The sequence below is a fragment of the Tyto alba genome, unplaced genomic scaffold, assembly GCF_018691265.1.
Source record: "Tyto alba isolate M040663 unplaced genomic scaffold, T.alba_DEE_v4.0 Super-Scaffold_1, whole genome shotgun sequence".
In the NCBI taxonomy this organism is placed as follows: domain Eukaryota; kingdom Metazoa; phylum Chordata; class Aves; order Strigiformes; family Tytonidae; genus Tyto; species Tyto alba.
The window spans coordinates 39,603,449-39,625,745 of record NW_024881261.1 but is presented as its reverse complement, the minus strand read 5'-3'; the positions used below and the strand labels follow the sequence as shown (position 1 = coordinate 39,625,745).

Below are 22,297 nucleotides of genomic sequence, written 5' to 3'. Positions count from 1 at the left end.
CAGAGAGCTGCAGACATCAGGTCTGCTGTGCTCCAGCACCGATTTGTGACAAAACCTCCCCAAAAACACCCTGTGCTCTGGCTTGGGTGTTGTTTGAAACTACAGTAAAGAACAAAGCGCCAGAAAAGACCACCAGGTCTTTTAATCCCAAAGTATGTATAAACAACAGCAAGCATGGATTTGAGCTAAAACAGAGTAATTAATCAGAATCCTAGAATTTGGATAAGCTTGAGATGTTTTCCCTCAAGGGTATTTTATTGACCTGCGTTTATTTATTTATCTTTATACCCAACCTTTTTGGTGCCACTTACAGACTGGTAACAGAATCCAACATGAAAATAAATAGCTAAAGGCTCATGTAAATGCATCTGAGAGAAACAGTTTCTTGGTTTGGGAGAACTGGGCATATGGTGATATTAATGAAAAGTAACTGTCCTAGGAAAAAGAAAAGATAGCTAAGTGAACTATAATACAGAATTAATTAGGGTAGTCCTTTAAAACACATATGGTTACGCTCTGTGTGCTTACACCATCCTAAAAAATAATCTGGGTAAATAAAATCAGAAAGTCAAAGAAGTACGTTAGTAACTAATACTCTTCAGACTCTCCAAAAGATTAGTAAATTAAAAAATAAAGTTCTCTATCAGAATTACAAATACTGAATATTATCATGTCAGTCTTCAGAAAAGAGACCAGATAAGATGGGTCAGGAAGACTAACTTGTGTGTTGCCTTCATCCTGAATGGGCTCCGACGGATCTAAAAACCTCAGCATTTCTCCTATTTCCACGTGCCAGAGTGGGAAGATGAAGAAAAGCCTGGAGGAGACCATAGACACAAACTCACAAGAGTTTTACGTCTTATGTGGGGTGTTTCTGGATAGCAGATTTTGAGGATGCATATTTTTGAGCATCCAGGTTGAGACTACTTCAGAGGGCCTGATTTTATAAGGTTTTCGGATCATACCCTCTCAGGTGGAATCTTGTAGGCACCCAAAAATCTAACGATTGAAAATACCCATCAGAAAGTTTCCAATTTTAGTATAGGTAATCTATATTCATTAGACATATTAAACTGCTACTGCTTATGTTACTTTTGTGCAATTTTCAGCTGATGCTGCCTTAGAGCTGACTCTCAACTTGTGGCCAATTAACACATTCAACATGGCAAAACCTTCTTCCTAAAAGGCCATTTCTTGGTCTTTGTCACCAATTACAACTGCACCAGCCACTTAGCACTGAGATTCAGTCCTGCTGCTGTATCTGATTTCTGCCCATGAGTCCTCCCAACCATTCCCAACCATGAGCCATAGAATCACAGAATCATAGAATTGTTTGGGTCAGAAGGGACCTTAAAGACCATCCAGTTCCAATCCCCCTGCCATGGGCAGGGACACCAGACCAGGTTGCTCAAAGCCCCGTCCAACCTGGCTTTAAACCCTTCCAGGCTGGAAGTCCTCCCAGCCTTCCCACCCAGCCTTCCACTCAAGGAATGGGAGAACAAATCTGAGCTTTGAAGGATCTGAAGCTGCCTCTTGCTTGAGCATCTCTTGTCTACCATATTTTTCTTTCCTATGCTCAAATCTCATTCAAAATACTGCAAGTCCTTCTTCCAACATTCAAATCATATTCCTCTAGTCCTTTCTTGAGTACTCAATCATGCAGAGCTTTCATTTCGCTTGACCTCCTCCTCATTGGCACCTTTATCCATGCCCTTCCTGCAGTGCACATCTTTGTCTTTATGCATTTCAGCCCATTTCTTTCACAGCTAACTCCACCTGGCTTTACCACAATTCTTCTTGCTCGAATCAACCTGTCCTTCACCATCCTCTAACTGTGATCTCCCTCTTAAATTCTCCTTTTGTAACACAAACCAACTCATCCGTGTGTTTCACCCTTCTAACCAAATTATTTCTGTCCATTTAGATTGAAAGCACTGTGCAAAACAGGCAAAGTCTATAAGTGCTCACTTACAACACATGCAAATAAAAATAATTATAAGCCTCTTGCATTTAGCCAGCCATGTATAAGGTAGCAATACATTCACAGGTACATACGGCACCATCATACAAAGTCATCTGAAGAAGTGCTTTGGAAAATGTTGTACATATTCATGGTATAGCTGATGCATATTTTAACAATACAAGCTCTAGTTTGTCTAGAGAAAACCAGTCCAAGAACATTATGAGGAAAATTCAACAATTCCTACAGCTTTACAGTGATGTGGTGGCACAAGCAAATGAATAATATCTGAATTAATATCACAAAAAAAGAATAGCAGTAAAGCAGGTGGGTTCAGTGTGTCTTTACTAGCTTTAGACTAACCCCACTGCTTATTCTGGACTTGCGTTTGCAAGATTAAATCCAACGTCTGAGCTCTAGCAAGCTGTTGGAAGCCAGGCTCTGTTGAAGGGGATCTTTCTGATGGAGACAAAACCAATTTGTTGGCATTTTCTTAAATTCTAGATTCAAAGCCCTGTATATGCTGGTCAAAGAATTCCCAGAATGCCTTTAAAATAGGTATAAATATTTCTATCCCATCTTTGCAGTTTCAAATGGATAAAAAAATTATGCAACTAGCGTAACACCCCAGATTTTGGCTTAGAACTCGAATCTTTTTTGTTTTAGGGTTTTCTCCCAAGAGAAAGGGATTCTGGACAGAATACTGTATTTTCAGAGACAATACTAATGTTCAGTGATGAAAGCTAATTTAATATCTCAGAGAGATTTCACTAAAACCTAAGCATCACATAGGTTTCTGAGCATACTTCTTGAGACATAGCTCCTTCAGGCCACACCAAAATTAAAGCAAAGCACAGAAATTAATTCCTAGCTAGAAGAGTTGACCAGACTATATTTATATATATTCTTACATTTTCTTCTCTCCAGCAGAAAACTAGAGCTGAAATCCAGCAGAAAAATGGAACGGAGAAAACCCACATAGAAATGCAGGCTGCAGAAATAGAGCTGTATGACCTGCCAAGCTTGAGATAACCAGGCAGCAAAGCTAACAGTTACAAGGGTCTTGTGTGTGCAGGGGGAAAAAAAGGTTGTAAGCTAAGGCATCGAGGTCTCAGTTTGGCATCAAAGTCTGAGAAAGTCAGCGCTTAAGAAAACAGCAATGATAAAGCCAAGAAATTACTGCTGGGAACACTCGTACACCAGCAAGCCACAAATGTATATTTTATAAACTTCAGCAAATGGGGATAAAGGCTCAGCTTCGATGAATTATAAATGCTACAAAATTTAGAACATTTGTCATGCTAACAAGACTCTTGTTTTATAAAGTAACACCAGGCCTTTAAGGTACTTCTCTAGTGAGAGCTGCTTTATGACCTCTTGAATATACCCCGGGTCCCCTAGTGCCCTGTTTTCCTGTATAATAGAAAATTTTCCCAGTCTAAGCCAGTAAAGCGGTTGCATCCTTAGCAATGCAGGGCTGTCCATGGGGATGCAGACTGCAAGCCAAGCTCATGTGTTTATCAGAGGATAGTTACGTGGTCCAATAAGAAGATTCTTCTTAAGAAAATAAATGACAAAATAAAAAGTGTGTTGGTTTTTCTGCTTTTTTGGGCATATGTAACACATCAGAAATTAAAGACTGAAGGTTTCCTTAAAAAGAAGGTTTTAATTCTTCCATTAATATTCATGGTTTTGATTTCAGTATCCATCCTATACATGGTTCAACTTCTATAAGCATTTAAATATTTGTAAAATAAAGGTTCCAAGTTTTTCCAGTGGAGCCCAGCCCTTAACTCAAAGCCATGGATTGTATTTACAGATAGAATGTGTCAGGCAGGGAAAAAAACCCAACCAACCAGCCAACCCAAAAAAAACACACAAAAAAGAGAAAGCTCTAATTAGCTTTCTCAGGGAAAGAAGAACAGGTCCTTAACCAAAATGTTTTAATCAGAAACAAACCTGAAATATGTATAAGCAAGAGAAAGTCATGTACGTATTACATAAACTCAAATTTGCCTTAAATTTATTTCAACAGCATCAAGGCAAGCCTGACAGGAGGATGGAAAATTAAAAAATGAAATTAGAGAACCAGTCTAATTAGTATTTCAAAGTCCCTGGAGCATTTCTCAACTGCTGTAAGCCAGCACAGTGTCAGCGGAGCATTTCCAGCACCTAAGACCAGCCTCTTCTCTGACCCTTCAACCTTTATTTCTCTATAACTCCTTTTTATTTTTTTCCTTGCAAATTCTGAATAGTGCCAACTTGTTAACTGTTGGATCCTTGCCTCAGAGAACTGCCAGCTTCTGGTCTCTTGTACAGTGTTAAATAACAGTTTTCAGGATCAGCATCACCCTTATTTTTAACAATACCTTGGATTTTTTCCAAACATTTTTTGAGATTAACGCAAAATTAAGGAGCTGAACTAATAGTCTTGTGCATTTCTTTTATTTTTCAAAAAAATCTAATTGGCTTGTTAAAAACTAATATAGCATACTAGAAAACCTTTGCAACAATCAGACCTGGGTAATCATCTGTTTTCCTTTACATCCTTAATTTTCTCACCAAGAATTTAAAGGGATCATTGAGTTCAACTAAATAACATTGGAAAGGGCTGGATCTCATCTGTGGGAGCTACAGACCATCTGGGCAACTCTTTCCCTTCATGCTTCTATATCACATAACATCATGTAGTATTAGGAAAGCTGGAAAGGATGGGCTTAAATAGCATTTTTGATGGATTAAAGGATCAATACATGGATTTTTAACTGAATGAAATTCAACAGAAATTTAAAACAATTAAAAACCTGAAAAATTAGCATGAAGGCTTCTGGCTAGTCCACCTTGCTGGCCACTGACAAGCCAAGTGCCATCCCAGTGACACCAGTGACATGTCTGCGCTTCTGGTGCAGCCCCGCTTGAGGAAGCAGCAATGGGAAGAAGCTGTCAGATGTTATTTCTGACCTACCTCCAAGCCCAGATCTCCAAAATGAGCTGCTTATGATACGTGGTGTCTTAAAAAGAATGGCTTGCTGGTTCTGCTTCACTGCATGGCTGGCCAGGTAGATCAGCAGATAAGAAAGTATTTTTTCCAAATCATGGGAGGCCCACATGGTCTCTCAGACACTTTTAAATGTGAAGTAAAATATATCAACTGAGATTACTATGGATTGATAAATACTATAGCCATCCCCTTTACTTCGCCCCCCTCTCTACCCTCTTGATTTTAAAAGCAAGTCAGACAATGTAGACAGCAGACTTGCATTTATCTTGATTTTAGGAAAAGCAGGAACTTCAACATCTGAAGTGAGGTCAAGTAGTGAACACCGCAATTCGCTCCCATCCTTAAGGTCTCCATTGCCAACAACGTTACCATCATCTTCAACAACTTCAGGTTTTAATATTTAGGGTGAAAGCCTAAGCATGTCTAGAATATAGTTGAAAGTGGAAAGACATACAAATTTATACTACTGGAGTGAAACAACAGAGATCAGATTTCTTAGAAAAATGTTACTAAACTATAAATAAAAGCTGTTTGGCAGGTCTGAGATAGATGTAGATATCGTGATCATCCAATGTATATCAAATGTACTGAAATCTAGGTATCAAACAGTCAGAGCTCTGTATTAACTGTTACCATCACTTCAAAATATCATTTCCCCTTAGAAAAAAGAAAATTGAAATAAAGTTGTTGGAAAAAACCAAACCAAACCAAACCCTAAACAAGGCCAGTTTCTATGCAACACCAGAGCCAGATATTAATCCACTGCATGTACTACTCTGTGTCTAAACAGCCTTCACATGTTTAGGTTAAAATCAGCCTCAGCATACAGAGAAGCTTAAATCCTTCACAAAATATCTTTTCCAACCTAAATTAGCACAAATAAGTCCTGGAAGCTCTTCCTCTCTTTAAAGACCCTTTTTGTGGCCCATCAATGTGACAAGTGCCAATCTCCTGGAGATCCCCAGTTTGCCCAGTAATAGCAGCTTCTATAAAAATCTCTTTTCCTCCCCTTTCTTCTATTGCCAATTTTACTTAAAGTTAAGAAAAAATCATAGCATCATGTGAAAAAATAATGTTTACTCAGTGGGTTTGATAGGGTAAGACATTGATAAGCCTCCCTGATGTGCTCAATGTGTCCCACAGAAGAACTAGCAGAGGTTCAGAGCATCCCATGATCGAGATATGTTATGCTCTAAAAAATGTAAATATCCTGCTTTATGGAATCCTCCATCCTGTGCAGAATGCCAGTGCGCCGCCCCAGTCTTGAATGGAGAAACACCCCATGTAATGAAAGCCTCTTGAAAAGTAACTGAAGTTTTATTAAGACAATCTTGTGTTGAATACTGACAAAATTAGAAAGAGTGAGGCATTAGCTACAACAGCAAATAGCACCAAATTTTGACAATAACTGCTTTTTTGAGTCACTATGCTCCCTAAGACCAAAACTGCAACTCCTCACCAACCAAAACTTCTCACTGTCACAAGACGTAAACAAATGGGCTTGTCTGAGCATTTGTAAAAAGCAGATTGGGTGCTCTCAGTGATCATCTGATACCATCCCTCTCAGAAAAGTTATTTGTGCAACTGATTTCCTCCACTAGCCATTACGCAAGTGCAGCGTTATACACTGCATTTGCTTTCTCCTTATTTTCCTCTATATTTGCAATGGTGACGTGGATAGAATGAGATACGGACATTTGAAATCTGAATTTCTGCACCCCATCCTTCCCAGAGATGTTTCTATCACAATTTTCCATTGTGCACGGAAACAACTCACAGCTCAGACTCACAGTATTCCACTAACTGGAGAAAAATCAGCTTTCTTACTTCCCAACACTACGCTCAAAGACCGAAAACTTTGGTAGGAACAGCCAAATCAGAGCAGTTCAGATGGACACCCCTCCAACGGTGGCCAGCTGCACGCACAACATATGGGCACAGTGCAGGACCTAGTCCTGTGCCACCATCACCTGTGCCAACCCCAAGAGTTTCGGACGCCTTGCCCTGCTTTTGGCACTCCTTGCGTGCCACCATGTTGCGATGAAGCCCTCCTCCACAGCACGCTAGGGGACACCTCGCCCACTGCACAAAGAAAACATGAGCTTTGCAACTTCAGACATCCATGTTTGGGTGAAGGCTTTGGTCCACTTGGCCTTACTTTGTCAGTCGCCAACTTCAATTGAAGCTTCTGTTCCTGACCACCATCAAAAATTGAGCCACTTTTAAAGCCTGAGCGAGTGTTGACACAGGCTTCATGGAGAAACCTCAACGCTGGAGACCAACCCAATGGTTAAACTTCAGAAAAACCTCATTTTTCTTCCAGCTGGATGTCTTTGACTGCTGTGTTTATACTGAGAACATTTGGAAAAAGGTGGCAAATAGATTGTGTGTTTGGAGTGTTACGTAACCCTCATCAGCTGTGGCACAGAGGGGCCAAAACCCTGCCAAAGGTCACATCAGGGGAGCAGAAACACAAAGGTAGCTTTGAAATGAAGAGTTTCACTCCCTGCAGCCAGGTTTGTACCACATAAACCAGTGAGGGTACATGGGTTTGATGACAGTGCTCCATGTATAATCCATCTTCCTCAAGGTGTAATATTATTTTTTTTTTTTAATAAATCTAAATATATTATTTTGCTGGTGGTTTAAAAAAAATATTCACAGAACGGCCAGCAAAACTCCAAACATAAGCAGCTTTCAAAATACTTCTTTTTCTGTTCTGGACTTTTTGCCCTAAAGATTTTTTCAAGTCTGAAATGACAATAGAAATGCTAGCAAAATAGATTTTTTAAAAATAAATGTTTATTTGCTGAAAAATGCTGCAAAAACAAGCAGGTTAATATTGGTCTTCTGTACTGAATTCCTTAGGAATCATAAAGCTTTGTTCCCCGGTTTTACTATGTGTCTCTCTCCCATAAATTATCTAAAAAAGCTGCTCCTTGAAATAGCCAAAGGGCAAAATTATCATATTGTGGTCCTTTCCTTATTTATCCCGTGAATCAAAGTTCAGCAGGTGGGTCTGACTTTTGACACTCAAGATGTCTCAGTAGCCCTCCAAACAGCAGCTTAGCTAAGGTTAACTAAGTGGGAAATTAAAAAATGAGAAAGACAAATAGTTGATGGGAAGAGAGGGTTAACTCATGCCTTCTAATTCAACATCATTATGGAGCACAAGGTTGGGAAAGCAGATGAAGAAGGATAAACCCAACAGATGGGGGATGCTGCTGAGCAGCTCTTCCCATGTCCAGCTGCCACCACACACAGGGGGATGAGAATGCACAGACTGGCCCACGGTGGGTTATCACAGCAGGAATTAGTAGGTAACTAGCACACCTCCACCACCCCGTGGCAGGGGAACTAGATGAGCTTATAGGTCCCTTCCAACCCAAGACATTCTATGATTCTGTGATGATCCCAAATGGTTGTCAATTTGATCCAGAAACTTCTGGATGACCCTACAGCAACCTGGTGTTGCAAACCCCTATTGTCAGATTGAGCTGGTTTTAACCGAGCTGCAATCTTCTGCAGGAAATTTTGTTTTTTCTTACTAACGGACTACAAACTTCACTCTTCTTTCTCAAAACTAAAACTATTTGATTTCAAACTAAGTATTTGAATATATTTTTTAAAGTCAAAGCCATTTTGTAATAGTTATAGGAGACTGTTGCCTCGGTAAAGCCTTGTGGTAAACATTTTATTTGCACTGCACTGATTCACTGATTCTTAATGGACTGTGACAGTGATAAGAAAACAACATGCCTCTTGGCACATTTTGGACAGTCTGGGTGTCTCCTCCAATTGTGGTCTCTTCTGCAGTTTACAGGTTGCTTCTGATTCCTGCAAAAGCATCCCCTGAACAGCAATAGTCTTAATGCACCTAAAGGGACTATTTGCATGTGGACTCTCATGCCCAGCATAGGGTATAATACAAATCTCTCCACATAGTGGGTTTATCTGCCTTCAACTGAGCTTGTCTTCACATCCTCATGAGATAGGAGGTGAGGATCTGGTAACAAAACAAGCTACAAATCAAACAACAAGGAGCAACTGTTATGCTAATAAATGCCTTTTCCTTAGACTAAAAAAAAAAGTTGGTGGCACACCTCCTAATATCAAGATATAATATGTGCCTCTGAGAACCCGGTCACATTGATTTCTCCAGGTGAAAGGAATATAACAGGATGTATGGGAGCAGTCAAAAAGGTATATTGAACAATTATTTAATTGAAGCAAAAGCAAGTACAGCCTACACATGCTCCACTGGGTACAAAATTAAATGAATAAAACAGCAGTCCTTCAACAGTCCTCTGCTCTTTCTGAAATGTAAAGATGCGATAAATGTTCCTAATTTAAAATTCTTTGGTTATATTATTGCTTTAATTTCCTGATTGTTTCTTTTGGGGTTTGGCACTACTGTTCCATGAATCTGAATTTCACCATGCTGTGCAGAGAGCCAGCAGTGAGGGAGCATGTGACATGGATAGGGATGAAGCTGGGGCTGGTACCCTCCTTCTCCTCCTTTTTCTTAAAAGATCCTCCAGTTTCAGTGTCCCACAGATATATAAGACATCCACAAATGGAGCTGGAACTGGTCCTCTCACATATGAGCTTCTGGGTGGTACCTACCAACACTGCTAGGGACAAGGCAAGGTATGTGACGGAAATAAGGTTATAAAAATGGATGCTGTGGAAGAAAGAAACTCAACATACTCAGTTTAGTACATAAGACAATCTCCAAACTGTGATTTTTACAACTTTGATGCCTCCTTAGGTGAAACTGCCGGTCCAGAAACACAGGATGAATTTTCACCATGAATTCAAGACTTTTGCATTGACCTGTAAATATGACATTACAGTTGTGACCATTCAGGAGCTTTCCTGGAGGTTGATTTCTCACATGAAAAGAAACAGAAGCACCATATCTCCAGCATTTCCATGACCCAGAGTGCATAGCTGACCAGTTCAGTTTCCTTTTATACCATAAAATTTAAGGTCTTAAACCAGAACATCCAACCTTAACACAACTCTCCTCACGGTAATAAATACTGGATAAATAGGACCACTTCTAACTTTTGTGAGATACATACTCAAACAGAATTTATTAGGTTTGACACTAAATAAACATGTCCCATCAAATAAGTCCCCTAAATCAAGCAATAGTAAGGAAAAGGGCATGAAGTAGAGATAAACTTCAGTGGCATCATCTTCTAGTCATTAAAAACACAACATTGTCTTTTTTGCTCTGATTTTATCATCTTTCTTCTAGTTTCCATTGGACTTCAACCCAGTGATCATCAAGTGCATCTCTCAGGCATACATAAAGGTAACACAATGTATAAGGGACCATATTTGTCAAATGTTGGCCCAGGTTGCTGCGTTGAAAACGGAAGAGGTGTGCACGAGACGGAAGGATCTTTTGGCCTTTTCCTTTCCCCACTCCTGAGCATCTTCTTTACCACCCAAGGTGGTGGGTGGCACTGTTACAGGAGGAAATGCCTTTTCTGTGCTCCCCATCCCTTTTTCAAATGAACAATTTTCTACTGGGGCTTCTTCTCTCTTTTGTACTTCTCGAAAGTCAGTGAAGAGTCCTGGGGTGAAAGGAGGTTCCCCTGTCCCCTCCCGTATAATCATAAGGTTTGCTCAACTCTGCCTTTACTGGAACCTTCTGATCCAACATGACTAAAAATTTCTCAGGCAGGAGTCAAGTCCTGCTGTCACCTCCAAGTTTCATTCCCGGCCCACTCTAAAACTCAACAGTTTTGCTTAGACATCAGCATGTTCAGGGAGTCCTGAATGCCCATGGAACTGGATGAATAATAGAAGCTGTACTTCGTAGATGAAGATTTGTTGAGCGTCAAAGATTTTTATACAGCCACCTCTAAGACTAAAGGATATTGCAGAATATCATACTTGGTGATGAGACATCTACAGACTGTGAGCCAGGATGATTTGTACTATGTAAGTCCATTAAGGTTTGTAATGAAGACGTGAGATACAGTTTTGATTCCTAAATGCACCATGCACTTTTAAGGGAGAAAGAGGAGGAAAGAGAATCTAAAAAAAAAAAAAAACCAACCCATTAATTAGTTTAATGCTTTATTGCTAAAGAAATTTCCTGCCTTAATCTGCTCTAAAAGTAGACACAAGGCATTAGAAAACACATTTTAACTCTCTTTCCATCCCTACTGTTACTGTAATGCTGTCTGACAACTGTTTTTGGAGAGCAGTCAAGGTTCCTGAGTAGCAAACAGCCTAGAAGGCCACCACCTCTCAGCTGCTTTTCCTCTGAGATGTTGAGGCAAACATCTGTTTCTCTGTTTCTGCCTGTAAAACAGATCAAGTCGTAAAACACTGTCACCAGCTCGTGCAGGGGCCACTGCCTTTCTGACCCCCAATCCTGACACTGTCCCTGCTGTCCCCCCAGGTCAAAGACAACATCCTTGAGTGGGAGCACATAGGGCACAGGTTCAAGAGACACCCAAGCTGTTGTCTGCAGCCCAGCATCCTTCTATAAAGGCAACTTGTTGGAACAAGAAGCTCAGAAGTGCTAATTTTTGGAGGTGTAGCCACTGAAAGTGGGTTATCTATCCACATACATACATACCAAAGACTGACATGACAATATAAGAGGAGACAAAGTAGGTGGCGGAGGATGAAAAGATGACTGGAAATCCTGATGCTCTTGGAGACAGTCAACATGTAAAGATGTTTGAAGGATGAGAAAGTGAAAAAGGAAGGATGAGATCAGAGAAGGAAGTTCAGCCCTGCTACCACACATTGATTTGGTATCATGAGAGGCCACCAAAAGAGATCAACTGCAGAAGTGCTGTCAGTGGGGGAGAGCTTCATTTCCTTAAGTGCAAAGAAACAGGAAAAGAGAAATAAAAATAGATGAATGGGCAGGACAATCTTCTGAGAAGAAACAGGAATTTCAGAAGGATGAGAAATAGAGGAAGGAGAGGATGCTGAAAAATCTGGAAAGCTCAAAGAGATACAGATGGGAATGAAGAAGGTAAAAGTTCAAGACAAACCTCAAAGATGAAGATGGAGAACTCAATGAGAGGTAGTTCAAGGATTAAGAGAGCACAGAGATGATACAGATGGGTGACAGCAGCACACTGGAACAGGCTAAGGAGAAATGGTAGAAGAGCTTTAGCAAAGAGGGTTGCTCAGGAAGATGAGAGAGTAACTCATGTGGAAAAAGTAGGATTTACTCCCATGAGAGGTGATGGTGATAACGAGAGACAGCAAATTAGTCAGGTGAAAGTTGATAGTGGTATTAGGTCACAAATCAAGCCATCAATGAATTGGGGTAGAAACACTTTTTTTGCTAGCTAAAATAATAACTGATTCCCAGATAATCATCATGAAAGGTGGATAATTCACTGAGCGAAAAGCAGTTAGAAGAAGGATACCTAGGCAAGAGAGTGAAATCAATTAGTCACTCTGACTAAAAAATAGTGAACAGTAAAATCAAGTTTAAAAAGGTTATATAGCAAGTTGGGAGGGATGGATGCTGACTCAGGGCAGGGGCAGAAATCAAACTGTCAACTGGAAACTGGAAGTATTAACACCAGAAAAAAGTTTGCATGCCCATGAAGCACTCACACCCATTTAATTTTGAGTATAAGCTTTTATAGGATTGAAATCTCTATCTGAACAACCCCTATTCTATGACATTTCCAGCCTACTTTGAACATTAACACGTTGCTGTGACACAGATTGCTTCATTTCAATAGGCTGGAAAGGGAAAGGTGCTTTATTTTTTAAATATTGAGATTGAAAGGTCTCCCTTGGCAATATGACAGCATGTCAACTTTGACGGTTTTGTTTGGAGGAAATACAAGAAGAAATGATATCACACTATGTCACTGCTCCATAAAATGTCTCTCCAATCACAAGCAACTTAAGTATGTGGGGTTTTAATTAAATTTCATTGAAATGCAAGAAAAGTAGTTGCTCTTGTCTCCTTTCCTGAATAGCTCTGATTTGTTTTTCTCTTTATAATGGAAGAATGTGTGTGGAACACTAATTTCCCTCTGTAAATCCAAAGACCAGTTCCACAACTATTAAAATGGCAATCAATTCCTTGCAAAAATGAAATTGGAAGTAAACAATGTAAATCAACATATTTGTTTCGTATTTTTTTCTTAATTTTCTCCAAATTTTGTATGCTTATTCAGACAAGTTATTTGCATTGCCATGAAGATCCAAACTAATTTTCTAATCTATCACGAGGAATTAAAAAGTACATTAATTGAATATATTCAGCCACTCTTCAAGTAACCTGCGATGAAATATATTTTCTTTTTGTGTTCTGAATCAAAGAGGAGACTCTACCTTTCCATATGCAAATGTACTTTTAAAATGTCACTAGAAACTGACTTCACTGGAAGCAAAATCATGAAAAGCATTTGATTTAGCCAGTCTCTGCAGAGTTTTACTGAAACACGTAATTTGCCCAATTCAAACAGCTGAATTCACCAGTTGCTTCCAGTTTGGCAACTCCCTTACGGGTTTGTGTAGGTGACAACTAGTTCTGACTTAACACATAAGCCTTGCAGCACCAGGTGAATTAAACACTATCACACCTTATATTCCCTTTTATACCTCCATGGATTTTGGCCATTGCTAGAAAATATTCTCCTTTTCTCTCAAGTTCTCTCATTAACTGCACAAAGGAAAAAAAAAAAAAGCAAAGTTTTATTATCCTGCCTGCATACAAACTCAGACTTCGCTTCGTATGCCAACAAGCACTCTGGATTACAAGGAATTTTGGAAGTGAATTACACTGGAGTAACTCAGATAAAATGTTTGCCTGAAATGAATTTATTAAAGCAGCAAGTGAACTTTTACTCTGAGTGTGTAATGAAATGGGAAAACCCAAAAGCTCTATTATTTTAAATAGCAATAGCAAATTTTCTTAATGGAAATAGAAGTTGCCTTGAGCCATGCATCCTAACCTGGGTTGCAACTGTCTTCCTGACAACAGAACTTACAAAATTCAAATAAAAACTATATTTTAATATAGAAATACAAAATATCCCCCCCTAAGTACAGAATTCAGTGTTTATTACTGTTAATATAGACTTAATACTGTTAAAATAGGCTCATGTAACTCCAGCCATGTCAATTTGAACTTTGCTATGAAGTTGTTACAAAGAAAATTTTACCAGACCTTTCCACTGCCTACAAGTTATTTCAGGCTTTTGTGCAACTAGTAATGAAACATGAAGCTGTAAGAAAAAAAAATAAAAATCACATTATGAATTCAGAACACAGTAAAAGTTTGGATTACTTAAAGATACGGTACACCAAGAATTAACCCTGCTACACTAACATCTTTGTCAATCAATGACCAGACATATAAATATTTGACCGACTACATCTATTTTGTGCTTTAAAGAAGCTTGTTTTGAGTATATCTTAATATCAGTCCTGAAAAGAAAACCAGACCAACGTTGGGAAATGTAATCTAGGTCATATTTTTGGCACAAAATGCAGCACTGCTAACAGACAGCTGACTATTTGCTTACCTGGCAAGGACAGCACATCAATCCAGAGATTACTTCGCTGGGTTTTTTCTGAACTCCAGAGCACAGAGAATTTATACCTTTTGCAGCTTTCTCTGTGAGGAATTTGGAAAACTACATGTCGGATTTGCAAACCGACAAGCACGGGATTGAGTCTTATCGCAACAGAGATGGGATCACCCATTGTCACAGGTAATAGACCCCACTCCTACATGGCCAAAGAACATCATAAAACGACGTAACTGGTAACAGCCATGTTATTTACATTTCCCAGTCTCTTATGGTGGACAGAAATCAGAAGGGACAGGAGGAGGAGAACACATCTGTTCCACTGATGCCCTGATTTAGGACATCAGCATTTTCCACTGCAGTGTTATCATAAGCTTTCCCAGCAATGAGCTATTTTTTGCACTTGTCTTCTCTCTGTATTATCAATGTAGTCAGTTATTTTCATTTTATATTATTTTTGAGATATTTAGTCTTATTTTTCTGCACAAGTGTAATGTTGAGTAGAGAAAGGGCATCTGAAGGACACAGATCTCCAGCAAGAGATCCCTTCTTGCCCATTTTCCATGACTTTCAGGTGCAGAACCAAAGACAGGCTTGGCCGATCCCAAGAAGCCTGAGGCCAATCTGCAAACCGGATTTCAGCCCTTCCCAACATATAGCTGGCTTTCGGGGGGGATTTCCCCCCCTTTCTGGGGATACCCAAACACGCGGTGAGCTGTGTTGAGGCCAGGCAACCTCCTGACACCCCAGCTGTGCACTGGGACCCAACTGGGGGAAATTCAAGGATGAACACTGTAGCAGCTTCTCTGTGCTATGCCCCCTGAGGATACGGCAGTGTGACAGCAGTTAATATTTCATTTCTGATGCTAGGCATCTGTTACCAAAGCTGCCCGTTGCTGATCGAGAATCAAATGACTCGAGAAGGGGATCAAAGTGTTTTTTAGTGCATCTAGCAGGAGGCTCTAGGGAGATGCTAACCTGACCCAGTGCACTCTGATCCTTCACCTCCCATCTGGTGTGTAATACCAGGGATAATGAGCATCTACCCATTGCAAAGCTGGTTTTTCTTCTTGTCCACAACAGATCTCTGAGATCTGACTACAAGTAATCTTATGTAAAAAATATTTTTCAGAAAAAAATAGTCGACTTCTTCACCATCCGTCATGTTTGCAAAACTCCCCTCTTTTTAAAATGAGAACAGCATTAGTTTTCCTGGCATGCTGGCAAGTTAGGTCTGAATATTTTTAGTATTTCCACTTGACAGAAAGAAATGAAGGAGTGACTTGAGTTGACCTTCAGTGGTGTGAAGAAAACCTGTACATGGCCCCTGGAGTTCTTGGTGGGCATGTACTACAGGACCAGGCTTTGCTTTCACCTTTCCAAACCCCTCACCAGCGAGGGAGAAAAAGCAACCAAGCAGAGGGCATCACAAGATTAAACAATGTCAGTCCCAGTTCCTTATGCTCTACTGTCCTTAGGCGATGGGCCATGCCAGCAGCTCAGGTTGCCTACATAGCTATTAGACTGTACCACAGAGTATATGAACATGGACTCTGCTCCGTGGTCAGAAAGACCAGGTTAAATAGACTTTGCCATATACTACCTCAATATTGCATTACACACTGTCCAAAACAATACACATCTCTATTTATTTTACGTTTTCTTTTAAATACTTGGAGAAATATACATTTTCTGATCCAAGAACACATTTTAGAGGCTAATATCTCCGTTATCATACTTAATTTCTATACATTTTCATCATGATAATTTTTTGATGAAAGCCCACATCTTGATTTCATTCAAGATACCCCTTATCAATGTCAGTTGGCACAGCACTGGTGCAACCTTCAGCTCTGCAATACAGGCAAGGATCTGCCAGGAGCCAGCAGGTTATGGAGCTTGTCCCAGTCCAACCCTTCCTTCAACTTAAAGGCAGATCTATTATGGGGATGCTCCAGAAAAGGTACTGAAGACAGATCTGTTACCGGAATGTGCTCCAAAGGGGTTTACTCCCAAGCTTCAGTTATACAACTTTCGGTGGCCTCTTGTGACAATGTTTTAAGATTATGAGTTTCATCCCTGTTTTACTACTACAGGGTCTGAAGCCATATATCCAAAAACTTGTGCATTACTCACAAATACAGTCCCATGCTCTTATTTCCATAATCCCTGAAAGCTTCAAATGAGAAGCAAAAGTTCCAAGCTGTGCTCAAGTCCCTGGAACCTCTGAAGATTAGGAACACAATTTTGAATTTCAAACCTTTTTAGGGTCAGAAGTAGCCATCTGAATCAGCTAATCCTCAGAAATACATAAAGATGAAACTAAACCCCTTTCATCTAACCTGATAACCCCCAGACAGTCAAACCAAAAAGCTTCTTCTCAGAAAGACATCCCATTTCCATCAAAAGGTTGCACGGGAGGAGGACTTGGCCATTATCAAGTAGTCTGTCTTAGTGGCTGATAAATTTGTTGTATCATCAGGTAGCCCTGCAATCACCCATTACTGTTTCTGGCTTCATGTACCCTCACAAGCCCCATGTGGTACACAGGATCCAACCCCTATGGCAGTAAGACACTGGAAATTCCCTAATACGAAGGACAGAAAGCCACAAGGTATTAAAAATGTAAATAAGAAAACTTATCTCAAATGGTGTTTTGCTGCATTTTGCACAGTATGGAAATAGGCAATTTCAATTTTACCACATCAGTAATTCCATTTCTAATGTCTTTCTCCCTTCCTCCAGTGGCTTAGTCTTCTGGTTATCTATTAAGATATCCAATGCCTACTATTTCATGGATTGAGGGCGAAATGGCTTTCTGCTATCATAAAGACACTTTTCAATTACTATTATTACAACTTGGAGATACTGCAAATACCTCACCAACAGCACAAAATAAGAAGTTAGCTAAATATATCACCAAGACCTTAATTGAATGTTTAATAATATACAGCCACAAAAATTAAAGCTATCTAAGTGAGTGTGAGCAAGTTAATTTTCCAAGAAAAATAAACTCACTGAAAAAAACAGAAATACCTGCCAGCCAGGGTGTATTTTGAGAAGCCACCAATGTCTAAGGGAAGGGAGGATGATCTCCCCATTTTAATGCTTGATATTTTGCCTAGAACAAAGTTGGAATTTAATGACAAGCTCTCTTGCTAAAGGGTCTTCTTCACTGGTGCAGGAAGACTCAAAGCCTGGTGTCCTGGCATGGAGCAGAGAGCCAGCATTCAAAGCTCGGTGGCCATTCCTTGGGTGGTCACTGGTGTCTCCACGACCACATTTACTGTTCTCTTCATTTTTCCTAATTAATCCCTGGCATGACTTGCTCATGAGGCAGCAGCCTGCAAGCCAGCCTTGTTCCAAATGCCAGTAGGTGTCACTGTGGGCAATGGTATAAGAGAAACCAGCAGATAAAGTTTGAATCAAAAGGAAAACACCCATCAAGTTAATTAATAGTTTTTTTTTTTAATATAATTGCTAATTACATTTTTTTTTCTGCTTTTACAGATAATAGTGTATTGTCTGCGCCTCACAGATAAAAGGAGCTTTGTTAGAAACAATTCACTTTCTCTGCTTTAGACCATTCAGGGTTAGAGACTGGAAATCACAGAATATTTTCAAGTAAGCTCAAGGTTGGATTTTGTTTCTTTGATTTGCTGTCACCAAAATTAGCCTACATATGTATGCATATATTTATTTAACTAGTGCTATGTGCATTAAAATTAGGGATTTTTGGAAACTAGTATTAAAATAAACTCACAGAAGGAGTTGCTCAGTGAGCCAGAGACATGCACACCCTCCCTCCAGGCTTCCCAGTGAAGCAAAGCAATAGCCTCAGCCTCCTTCTCCCCCATGCCTGCACAAAGCTGTGACACTGAGCAAGGACCTCATCAACGGGGAGATCCAGCCCGTAAATAATTAGGTGGGTTGGGAGAGCTCAGGCTGTCGGAAAAGCTCCTTTTCAATTCTGATATCAGGACCCAGAGATGTTCCATGCAAGCCAGACTGCTAGTCCTGGGCTTAGGTGGCTGATGCAGGATGAACTGGAACTGGTACTTCACGTGCTTTTTTTCACAGATAGAGCTCTTTAACATTATACAGCTTTGTTTTATCATAAAATCAATAGTCAAAGCATTGTTGTTATTATTGTTATTGTTATTATTATTCCTATTATTTTAAAAGGGATCATTTGCTAGACTAATCTGTGCCCTGCCCATCACGTTGGATCAAGATGATGCCACACCTTGCTGCTGATACATCACCAGAAACAAATGGACTTTTAGAAGAATATTTCTTATTTGATCTATGTCCTGGCTGGGGCTGGCCTAGAGCTCCCTTTGGTCTGGCAGCGGGAGGAGCTGCAGCACCCTGAGACCCCAGGGGCTCCCCAGGTCCCAGTGCCCTCACCTGTGTGCGGGGGCGGGGGGAGCACAGCTGGACAGCTGGGCCCTGATTGGCCGATAGTCCTTGTCATGTGACCTTGCGCTCACTATATAAAGGCAGGAGTGGGCCAGGCTGGGCTCTCACTTCCCGGACTGTGGCCACGAGGCCTTTGTGTTGGGGATCGCCGGCCGGGAGCAGGCGGGTGTCGGTCGGCCGGTGGTGAGCAGCTGTATTGTACATCACCAGCTGATCCTGCTGTCAGCGTCTTATTCTGTTACTGTTATTAAACTGTTTTTATCTCAACCCGCGAGTCTCCCTTTGCCCCTTCGATTCCGTTCCCAAGTGGCGGGAGGGTGGGTGAGCGGCTGCGTGGCGTTTAGCTGCCGACTAGGCTCAAACCACGACAATTTATATTTTCTAGTTTGATTTTAAACTTACTCAGATGGAAGAGGAAATACCCGTGCGTGTTTTTGGCCCAGAGGCATTGCCCATGTCCCAAGGACAGCAGCAGCCTTGGCTCCGGGTGCTGCTGGGAAGAGAGGCTCAATTTGAGCCACATCAGCTGCAGTGGAAACCGCCGGATGCACAGATTTGAATTATATTTCAGTTCAAACTGAATAGACTGTATTTGCTCAATAAAAGAAGTGAAGAGCAACCACCATTCCATTGGCCCCAGCCTGTCTGAAGGCAAAAGCAGTGAATAAAGTGTATAGAAAAACAGAATCCACATGTGCTTTGCTCAAATGTATGCTGCAAAGCCTCTTAAAACTGGGAAGAGTAAACTAATGGATATGGCAAAATTAAGCACATGGCTGGATCAGAGAGGAGACATTTACTTGGATCTCCGGAGTTGTTTCCTGTGACATGTCCCTGTTGTTCCACGTGCTATAAAAAAATTCACACCCATCTTCGTGTTTCCAAAAGAAAGTATGCATATCTGCCAATGCAAATGATAAATTAGAGGTTTACTTGAATCCTTTTTTTCATATCTATGAAACCCTGGAAAACATCTAAGATTACCAACAAAAACAATTTCATGGTTTTTTGTTTGTTTGTTGGTTGTTGTTTTTACTTTCTTTTATAGCTGTGACAGACTGAAGAATCCGCTTACAGGGAGTGTAAAAATATATTGCAGATAGGCAAGAGCTGGGTTTAAGCCAACCTGTCAAAGAACACTTATGCCCAAAAACCTGCATAACCTGAGAGCGACAATGGCAAGTGCATCTTATCAGTGACTTACCACAGAAAGCTTTAACATCCACTCAACCCACTGTTACTGAAAATAATAAAAATAAAATACTGGAGCTTGAAGCAGCATTTTGGTAATTTTTTTTTCTGTTCTGCTGACAACTGTTCCATGACACTGCCTTCATGCCCTGACAGCAGCCACATCATTGCTGGAGTGGCTTTTTCTACCCACTGATCTGGCTGAGAGGTGTTTATTCACGAGAGGGATGCCTGATGCAGGGGGATGGTGTAATAAGCTGGAAAGGATGATGCTACTTAAGAGGCAGTTGAAAAACAGGCAGGTATAGTTTTTTTTTGGAGGATACATAAAAAAAAATATTGCAATACAAACATCACGCTTGAAAATTCAGGCCCCAGCATTGGCTTTTGCATCTTCATTGCTCGGTGCTGTTGAACAGACAGGATAGCTAATATTTGATGCTAATAAGCAGAGTGTGGCTTCTCCAAATGTCTCCACAACAATGTGGCAAGCTACTGTGCGGTGTTAGCAGCTGAGGAAATCTCTTTTTACAACCCAAAACTCCTACCCTTCTGAGTGTCATTTGGGATTCTCATGGAGATTTACATTAATACATATATCCACGTGCTTTGGATGGCTGTAGGAGATGTAATTCTCCAGCTGGGGTGCTTTGACCTAACTTTGGTGGATTTTACAATTCACACTGGAAAACCAACACAGATCCTGTGTTTGTGGTTTAGGAAATAAGCCCAGAGAAAAGGGCAGCAGTTCTTCTGACAGTAAATTAAATAATAATAAACTCCTACTGTCTCCAGAGGAATCCCGCTCCCCGTATAAAGCTTCTGGAAAAAGATCCCTCTGATGCCACTGGGATTTTCAGTGTAAACACAAGCTACTTCTTGAGAGATTTTAAAATTCATTTCATAAAAAACAGTTAAAAAGAGAACATAATTCCCTGACCGCAAAGCATATTTGGCAGAAGCCTTCTGCAACTGGCAGATTTGCATTGCGCCTCAGCTGCACCCACTGCAAACACCCAACAGGACCCACTGTGAGAAGACCTGAAGCTGTAATTCATGCCAAGCAGGTGGAAGTCAGAGAAATGGCTTCACATGTGTTCATGGTAGGTATTTTATTGGAGAAAAGAGGGTTTTGATAGTAAATGTTGAGAAGAAGGGGGATGGGGAAGAAAAGATCATAGAGGTTTTGTGAAAAACAGGCAAGAGAAAGACCCAGCTGACCCATAGGGTTGGTGGATGGAACAAGACATGTCTCAGAAAAACTGCAAGGCCAACAGCTAATATTTTAGAAGCCAGGTGTAGATTTAGCCAAGATCTTGGTATGGAATGAGGTGTATCCGGGACTAGACAGTATTTCTTGCTAAACTGGAGGCACAGCAAACCCCACAATGTCAATGTCCATGAGACACTGTAGGTGCTTTGCAGCCCAGGGATGGGGCATGAAGCAGAAAGGGAGCCTAAGAAAGATGAACAAGACTTAAGGAATTCCAAAACTAACCTTTAACACATTTTGCCAAGGCTTGTCAAGGTAGAAATATTAAGCTATTTCTAAAGAAAACATTCCTGCGATAAGCAGAACACAGGAGTAATTTATTTCAGAGATACACATGAAAAAACGCAAAAGGATAATTACTTCCAGCACTAAAAGATCGCCCTAGTTGTACCTAAAAACATTCACATCCTGGGTCTAAGGTACTTCTTTGCATACAATGGTTTTAATCACTGTTTCATCAGTGTCATTAGTCTCTGCCCTTTATACTGAGCAGAGGCTGCTATCCAAATCAACCTGCCTAAGCCAAAGGGAGAGGTCCTGCCCCGCCACCTCTCCCCACTTCTGTTCAGTATCAGCCTGAGCCTTCATTTGCCCCTGACATGAGTCAGAGAAACAATCCCTTGCTTGATTAAGGGGTCTGTTGAAGGGTGAATCAACCCCTAGTTCCCACTGATGCCAGTGGTTCAAACCTGAGCTTACCTACCACCAGCAAGGAGCCCAAGTAAACTAGAAAGGGAAACTTGGCATTCAGAGGAGCTTCTTGGCACATATCCTGCTATTTATAATAAAATTCTTATTTTTTAGACTGTTAAATCCAGCCAAGTGTCAGCAAAGGTCTCCAGGGACCCAGACTCAGCAACTCTTGTGCAGGTGAGGGGTGTTGTTTGGTTTTGTTTTGTTTTTTTTAC

General features: G+C 40.6%; 1 protein-coding gene across 3 annotated transcripts in view; it reads right to left on the bottom strand.

Moving 5' to 3' along the window:
- Positions 1-22,297, bottom strand: part of PRKG1 (protein kinase cGMP-dependent 1) — a 533,418-nt gene that overhangs the window by 126,912 nt on the left and 384,209 nt on the right. The gene's annotated exons all lie outside the window — the stretch shown is intronic.